General features: G+C 41.0%; 1 long non-coding RNA gene across 1 annotated transcript in view; it reads left to right on the top strand.

Moving 5' to 3' along the window:
* The window catches only part of LOC118494805, a 13,865-nt gene extending 7,088 nt beyond the window's left edge, over positions 1 to 6,777 (top strand). The window contains exon 3 of the long non-coding RNA XR_004896999.1: positions 6,592 to 6,777. This is a non-coding gene — a long non-coding RNA (uncharacterized LOC118494805). The remainder of the gene's footprint in view (positions 1 to 6,591) is intronic.
* Positions 6,778 to 8,217: the final 1,440 nt, after the last annotated feature.

Below are 8,217 nucleotides of genomic sequence, written 5' to 3'. Positions count from 1 at the left end.
GTTGCTTTTAAAATTTTTTACGTTTTTTTGTCTTTTTTTGTGTGTTTTGGTCACTTTTTCCACAGTTTTATAGCTTTTTCGGATGTTTGCATCCGTTTTTTCGGACAGTTTGTCGCTTTTGCCGGCGTTTTTGATGCTTTTTTTCCAACATTTTGACGCTTTGTTCTGGTGTTTTTGAATTTTTTTTTCGTCATTTATTGTCTGCTTTTTTGCAACATTTTTGACACTTTTCCCAAAGTTTTAGGCACTTATTTCGACATCCCATATTTCTGATATAAGAAGAACTTTGAAAACAACATGAGGGTTAAAACTGAAACGGGGACCTGCTGTGAGCTCTCTGGCTTTCTAGTACCACGGTTTACAGACACGTCTCTTCTGATTGGCTATCAGCTGGGACACAGCCAATAAACAGAGACACGCCCACCTAACGATAGACAACACAACTCAACGCTGTTGAACAGCGGTTCACAGCGTTCAGAGGAAATATGTCGTTCACCCAGCAACCGTAGCAGAACGGACCTCACTGAGCCAAAGTTACATCAAGGTCACAATCAGCCTCGACAAAACCTAGCAGCACGTTTCTTAAAGTGCTCATATTCTGCTCATTTTCAGGTTCATAATTATATTTTGAGGTTGTACCAGAATAGGTTTACATGGTTTAATTATCAGAAAACACCATATTTTAGTTGTACTGCACATTGCTGCAGCTCCTCTTTTCACCCTGTGTTCAGGTCTCTGTTTTAGCTACAGAGATCACATGCTCAGTAGCTAGGTAAGACCACATGATCAGTAGCTAGGTAAGACCACATGATCAGTAGCTAGGTAAGACCACATGCTCAGTAGCTAGGTAAGACCACATGATCAGTAGCTAGGTAAGACCACATGATCAGTAGCTAGGTAAGACCACATGATCAGTAGCTAGGTAAGACCACATGCTCTGTAGCTAGGTAAGACCACATGATCAGTAGCTAGGTAAGACCACATGCTCAGTAGCTAGGTAAGACCACATGCTCAGTAGCTAGGTAAGACCACATGATCAGTAGCTAGGTAAGACCACATGCTCAGTAGCTAGGTAAGACCACATGATCAGTAGCTAGGTAAGACCACATGCTCAGTAGCTAGGTAAGACCACATGATCAGTAGCTAGGTAAGACCACATGCTCAGTAGCTAGGTAAGACCACATGATCAGTAGCTAGGTAAGACCACATGATCAGTAGCTAGGTAAGACCACATGCTCAGTAGCTAGGTAAGACCACATGATCAGTAGCTAGGTAAGACCACATGCTCTGTAGCTAGGTAAGACCACATGCTCAGTAGCTAGGTAAGACCACATGATCAGTAGCTAGGTAAGACCACATGCTCTGTAGCTAGGTAAGACCACATGCTCAGTAGCTAGGTAAGATCACATGCTCAGTAGCTAGGTAAGACCACATGCTCGGTAGCTAGGTAAGGATTACATGAGCTAGCTAGCTGTTTCTCCAACTTCAGTAGTACAAGGCAGGATTAGCCGGGAGACTTCTTCTAAACGAGGGCACACTTCCAACTTTGTGTGGAATACCTGCAGAACAGGGACATGGAAGTAGTTCTTTTGTAGATTATGGTGAACTAGTGTGTGTTGTAGCAGTGTTTAGCCATTGAGAACGAGCTAGCATGCTAACGGTTAGCCCCCTAGCCCCCTCGTCTCAGCTAGTGACGTTGAAAGCCGTGCAGATTTTGACCAGCTCACCCGAAGACTGAAGGCAGGACACATTCAGAAACCGTATCTCACTCTAAACACCATGGATGGTTTTATTAAAGTTTGTATGCGTGTGGAAGCACCAGAGACACAAAGTAACACCCCAAATCACAGAAAAAGTGATTTTTTCATAATATGGGCACTTTAAACTGAAACGGAGGTGAACATCCTGTTGTGTGCGCTCTGCCTTTTTATTAGCACAAGCCACCAAACCAGAGACACAGCCACCACCCATTCAGGCAGTAGAAACAGAGAGCTCCGGGCCCATTCAGGCAGTAGAAACAGAGAGCTCCGGGCCCATTCAGGCAGTAGAAACAGAGAGCTCCGGGCCCATTCAGGCAGTAGAAACAGAGAGCTCCGGGCCCATTCAGGCAGTAGAAACAGAGAGCTCCGGGCCCATTCAGGCAGTAGAAACAGAGAGCTCCGGGCCATCAGCTCTCAGCCGTACATTAAAAACCATCACAGCTGCTTTTTCTCCACCGTTAGCAAATATTCCAGAGTGCTCCAATGCAGAGTCTTTAAATTTTCATCAGCACCAGCGCTGCTCCGTGTTTCCCTCCTCCCTCGCACCCCCCTCCCCTCCTCCCCTCTCCCCTCTCCCCCCTCCCCCCTCCCCTCCTCCCCTCTCCCCTCTCCCCCCTCCCATCCTCCCCCCTCCCCTCCTCCCCTCTCCCCTCTCCCCTCTCCCCTCCCATCTGAGAGGAGAGATGAATTATTCAGACAGAGCTGAGGTCGACACTGCAGAGCTCAGCTTCAGCCACACCGGGCCTTTAACAGGACAATACAACCAATACGAAACTACACATGTCCATATACACACACATATACATAGGACCAACCATTTAGTTATACTTTATAGCAGGATAAAACTAAAATATGAATATGATTAAGAGGAGGATCTATTAGGACCATCCAGGGTCTTTATAGAGAATGAAACTAAAATATGAATATGTTAGTATAATATATATATATATATATATATATATATATATATATATATATATATATATATATATATATATATATAGGCTCGACTGCGGGCCTCCTAGCAGATCTGAGCCGGGAACCAGCGATGCAGCAGGAGGTCACCACCATAATGCCCGGAATAAATGGACAGTTTCCACACACTAGCACATGTAAGATTCGTAACCCAGTACTCAGTAAACATAGACGACTCAAATTATTCAGGACACTTAATCAGGCTAGGACTGTTTGGGATCCAGTATATAAAAAGGGGGGGTTGTTTGGGGGTCACTTAAATGTTCGCACCTTGGTGCCAAAACAGATTGAACATTTGTTATGTAATTCTTACATTGATTTTATGGGTTTATCTGAAATGTGGCTCACCAGCTCCTCATCCGAGGCTGCTGTGTCACCACCAGAATACACAACTTTTAGGAAAGATCAGGGTCAGGGGAGGGGTGGGGGGGTTCTCATGTATGTTAAGAATAACTTGAAATGCTATCAGATCAAATGGCCTAGTAACATCACACTAGAATGCATTGGTGTAAACATCTCCCTTTCGAGAGAGATGTCTCTGACAGTTATCTGCATCTATCGCAAACCTGCTGCTAATCTGGATTTCTATGACCAGCTCAAAGCACTCCTTATGTTATGTAATCATAAAAAAGAAATCCTCCTCTTTGGGGATTTTAATGTCAATTGGGATAACAAAAAAGATAGAAAAAACCTCAAGCATTTAACAGATTATTTAAACCTCACTCAGCTAACAGAACAACCCACCAGAATTACACACCGCACTCACTCTAGAATTGACTTCGTTTTCACCAATAAACCGGAAAGAATCACAAACACCCACAACCTGTTAACAGGTCTCTCAGACCATAATGCAATCTTTTTCTCGAGAAAGGTTAAATGTTCAGAAAATCTATGTCATACTTCAACTAACTGTACGATTAATATGACAATCCCCAAGAACCAACTAGAAAATGTGGATAGAGCTCTGAAAGATATTGACTGGATTGGCCTCATGGATTGCGAGGATGCTGATGCTGGCAGTGACTTATTTCTCTCGAAAGTCAAAGAGGTTATCCTCTCTTTCTCCAGGAGGGGGCGCCATGGGAGAAAGAGGTCCAACTCTCTCCCCTAGCTCAACTCTGCCTGTTTAAAGCTAATGAAGCATAGGGATCAGTTACTCCGAAAATCTATTAAATCTGGACTTAATATAGACAGACTTAACTTTACAGGAGCCAGAAATAAAGTGACGTCCAAAGCAAACTTTTTTATTCAAATTATTGAAAATGCTAGAGGTAACAGTAAAAAAAAAATATGGCAGAACATAAATAAATTGACAGGGAAACAACCCAAGCAGGAAACTAAAGGCTTGGAATTAAAAATTAACAGTCAGCTGGTGAAAGACCCTGTTGTCCTGGCGCAAGAGCTTAATTCCTTCTTCATTAAATCAATAGAAGATTTGGCGAAACATTTCACATCTTTCGAGGGCAGGTTCCTATTCTATCTGACAATGCTCAGTCCAAATTTTACATCCAAGAAATCACAGAACCAGAAGATATTGATATCATTACGGCTCTGAACAATTCTAAAGCCAAGGATATTTATGGGCTCGATACTAGCTTTATAAAATCACATAAGGAGGCGTTAGCGCCCCCAATCATGCACTTGGTTAATTTATCTATAAAAAATTCAATTGTCCCTAAGGCGTGGAAATTGGCCTCAGTTACCCCAGTATTTAAAGCTGGGGATAAATCTGACATGAATACTAAGTAAGTAAGTAAAGTTTATTTGTATAGCACCTTTCACAGATAAAAATCACAAAGTGCTTCACAATAAAATGTAATACAACACAAGAAGTCACAATAGGAGCAAATTGAAATACAAGTAGAAAACATAACAAACAGCCATAAAAACCCCTCGACTAAGTAAAGCTTGAACAGCAGAGTCTTCAGCTGCTTTTTAAAAGATTCGACAGAATCCACACAACGTAGCGGGAGAGGCAAGTCATTCCACAGCCTAGGAGCCACTGCTTGGAATGACCGATCCCCTCTAGTTTTAAAATTAGTGTGGGTAACCACTAATAGCCTCTGACCTAATGATCTCAGACTACGGGTGGGAGTATGTAGCTGTATCAAATCAGAGATGTATGGAGGAACTTGACCGTGCAGGGCTCTGAAAGTAATGACCAGGATTTTAAATTGAATTCTATACTGGACTAGCAATCAGTGAAGTGCTGCTAAAACAGGTGTGATGTGTGCTGTTTCGTTAATGTGAGCTCTTTTATTAATGTGCATTAAAAGCCTTGCAGCAGAGTTCTGAACAGCATGGAGACGGTAAAGCTCCTTCTTACTCAGACAGGTAAAAAGACTGTTACAGTAATCTAAACATGAAGAAATGAAAGCATGAATGATCATCTCTAATTTATCCTTAGTCACAAGTGTTCTTAACTTAGAAATGTTTCTCAGTTGGAAGAAACAGTTCCTAACTAATAATTTAGAGTGGTGATCCAACGACATAGCTGAATCAAAAACCATACCTAAGCTCCTGAGGCTCGGCTGGACAGATGAGCCTAAGTCCCCAATATGCTGCTTTATCTCAGGGATTCGACTTTCAGGGGCGATAATTAGTTTCTGTTTTATCAGAATCAGAATCAGAAATACTTTAATAATCCCAGGGGGAAATTATTTTTGTTACCTGTTGTTGTTGTTATCTAAGTTCAGAAGCAGAAAGTTGTCACATAACCACTGTTTGATACTAGTCAAACAGTTTATTAACACTAGAACTGCCGTGAGCGGTCATTTTGACCGCCAGATTCCAAACTCTATAATCTCTCATGATAAATACCTAATTGCGATATTGTATTATGTATTGTGTTAGGATATCTTTAGAAAAACGTAATAACACAGAAATGTAAATTTTTACGAGTTTAATTATACATTTGAGTAGTAATACGTGTTTCAATTATTCATGGCATAGTAAACCGTAATTATTTCATACATTCATATCCCGAAAAATATGGTGTGGAAATTCATTCAACTTAACTCATAACAGCCAAATAACAATTATAAGTATCTTATTTGAACATTTAGCTATAACCTAACCTGGCACTGCCTCCGTTTTGGCGTCTGCTGCGGTGCGCTGCTGCTCGGACCGTGTGCCGCGGCCCTTTTTTCCTCCATAAACTCCGCTTACATGGGTTGTCCAGTAGGAGTCCCTCAAGGGTCCATACTGGGGCCCATTTTATTTTCATTATATATTAATGATTTACCTGAATACTGTTTACATGTTGATGTCCAGCTTTACGCCGACGACGCTGTAATTTTTACTGAAGCAAAAAATCCTGAGGAGGCAGCACGTGTGATCTCAACAGCTCTTACACACACACACAAACATGGCTCAATAGGTCGTGTCTTATCTTAAATGCAAAAAAAACTGTTTGTTTATACTCGTCGAAGCAACCTTCTACTACTACGCCATCTCAATCTGGGGTGTTCTTAGGCACAGAGAAGTTGGAAGTTGTTAATGAGTTGAAATACTTGATTATATAGCGTGATTATAGACTCCAAACTCTCTTTCAAAAATCATGTTAAATTGATAACAAAAGAATTAAATTCAATCTTTGTAATTTTAAGCAAATCAGAGGATCTCTGTCAGATGCAGCTGCTCTGATGTTCCTTTACTCGATGATACTTTAACATCTGAACTACTGCATCACCAGCTGGTCTATGATACTATAACATCTGAACTACTGCATCACCAGCTGGTCTATGATACAATAACACCTGAACTACTGCATCACCATATGTATATGTATGCTTACGTATTAATATGCTTAATTTATAAAGTACTACATGGCTTGGTGCCACCCCCAATGCAAGAGTTTATTAAATACAGACAGACTCGGATCACCAGAGCTGTTGTAAACAGGGACTGTGAGGTTCCTTTTAGAAAGCCATAATGCACTATCTATTAAAGGTAGTGCATTATGGAACACAGTACCCCCAACTATAAGGGAATGTCCCACTCTGGCCACCTTTAAGAGCCAGGTAAAGGTGTGGCTCAGAGCTAACCACCTCTGACTGCATGCTGTACCGTATCAGCCCAGTAGAGCATACTAATAAATTGTGTCTCCGTTTTAACACCTACTAATGAATTGTCCTTGTTCTGTTCTTCTTTTCTATTGTCCTGTTTCTTCTTGTTTTATAGCAAATGTTACGACTGTATATCTTTTGACCTTTTTATTGTAACTTCAACATGCTTAATGGACTACAGATGGAAATTAGCCCCCGGGCTACAATCTGGCACTTTTACGTGTACTGCTGTACATGTTCATCAAATGTGCATTGAACTGAAATAATAACAAAAATTAAAAAAAAAAGAGTAACTACCTGTCTCAGAGTAACTACCTGTCTCAGACTAATTATCTGTCAGAGTAACTATCTGTCTCAGAGTAACTATCTCTCAGAGTAACTACCTGTCTCAGAGTAACTATCTGTCTCAGAGTAATTATCTGTCAGAGTAACTATCTGTCTTAGAGTAACTACCTGTCTCAGAGTAACTACCTGTCTCAGAGTAACTATCTGTCTCAGAGTAATTATCTGTCAGAGTAACTATCTGTCTCAGAGTAACTACCTGTCTCAGAGTAACTATCTGTCTCAGAGTAATTATCTGTCAGAGTAACTATCTGTCTCAGAGTAACTACCTGTCTCAGAGTAATTATCTGTCAGAGTAACTACCTGTCTCAGAGTAACTATCTGTCTCAGAGTAATTATCTGTCAGAGTAACTATCTGTCTCAGAGTAACTGCCTGTCTCAGAGTAACTATCTGTCTCAGAGTAACTACCTGTCTCAGAGTAACTATCTGTCAGAGTAACTATCTCTCAGAGTAACTACATGTCTCAGAGTAACTATCTGTCTCAGAGTAACTGCCTGTCTCAGAGTAACTATCTCTCTCAGAGTAACTACCTGTCTCAGAGTAACTATCTGTCAGAGTAACTATCTGTCTCAGAGTAACTATCTGTCTCAGAGTAACTACCTGTCTCAGAGTAACTATCTGTCAGAGTAACTATCTCTCTCAGAGTAACTATCTGTCTCAGAGTAACTATCTCTCTCAGAGTAACTACCTGTCTCAGAGTATCTATCTGTCAGAGTAACTATCTCTCTCAGAGTAACTATCTGTCTCAGAGTAACTACTTGTCTCAGAGTAACTATCTGTCTCAGAGTAACTGCCTGTCTCAGAGTAACTATCTGTCTCAGAGTAACTGCCTGTCTCAGAGTAACTATCTGTCTCAGAGTAACAATCTGTCTCAGAGTAATTATCTGTCAGAGTAACTATCTGTCTCAGAGTAACTACTTGTCTCAGAGTAACTATCTGTCTCAGAGTAACTGCCTGTCTCAGAGTAACTATCTGTCTCAGAGTAACTGCCTGTCTCAGAGTAACTATCTGTCTCAGAGTAACTGCCTGTCTCAGAGTAACTATCTGTCTCAGAGTAACTACCTGTCTCAGA

Source organism: Sander lucioperca, chromosome 4, assembly GCF_008315115.2.
Source record: "Sander lucioperca isolate FBNREF2018 chromosome 4, SLUC_FBN_1.2, whole genome shotgun sequence".
In the NCBI taxonomy this organism is placed as follows: Eukaryota; Metazoa; Chordata; class Actinopteri; order Perciformes; family Percidae; genus Sander; species Sander lucioperca.
The sequence above is the reverse complement of the archived record's forward strand: the minus strand, read 5'-3'. Positions and strand labels throughout refer to the sequence as shown.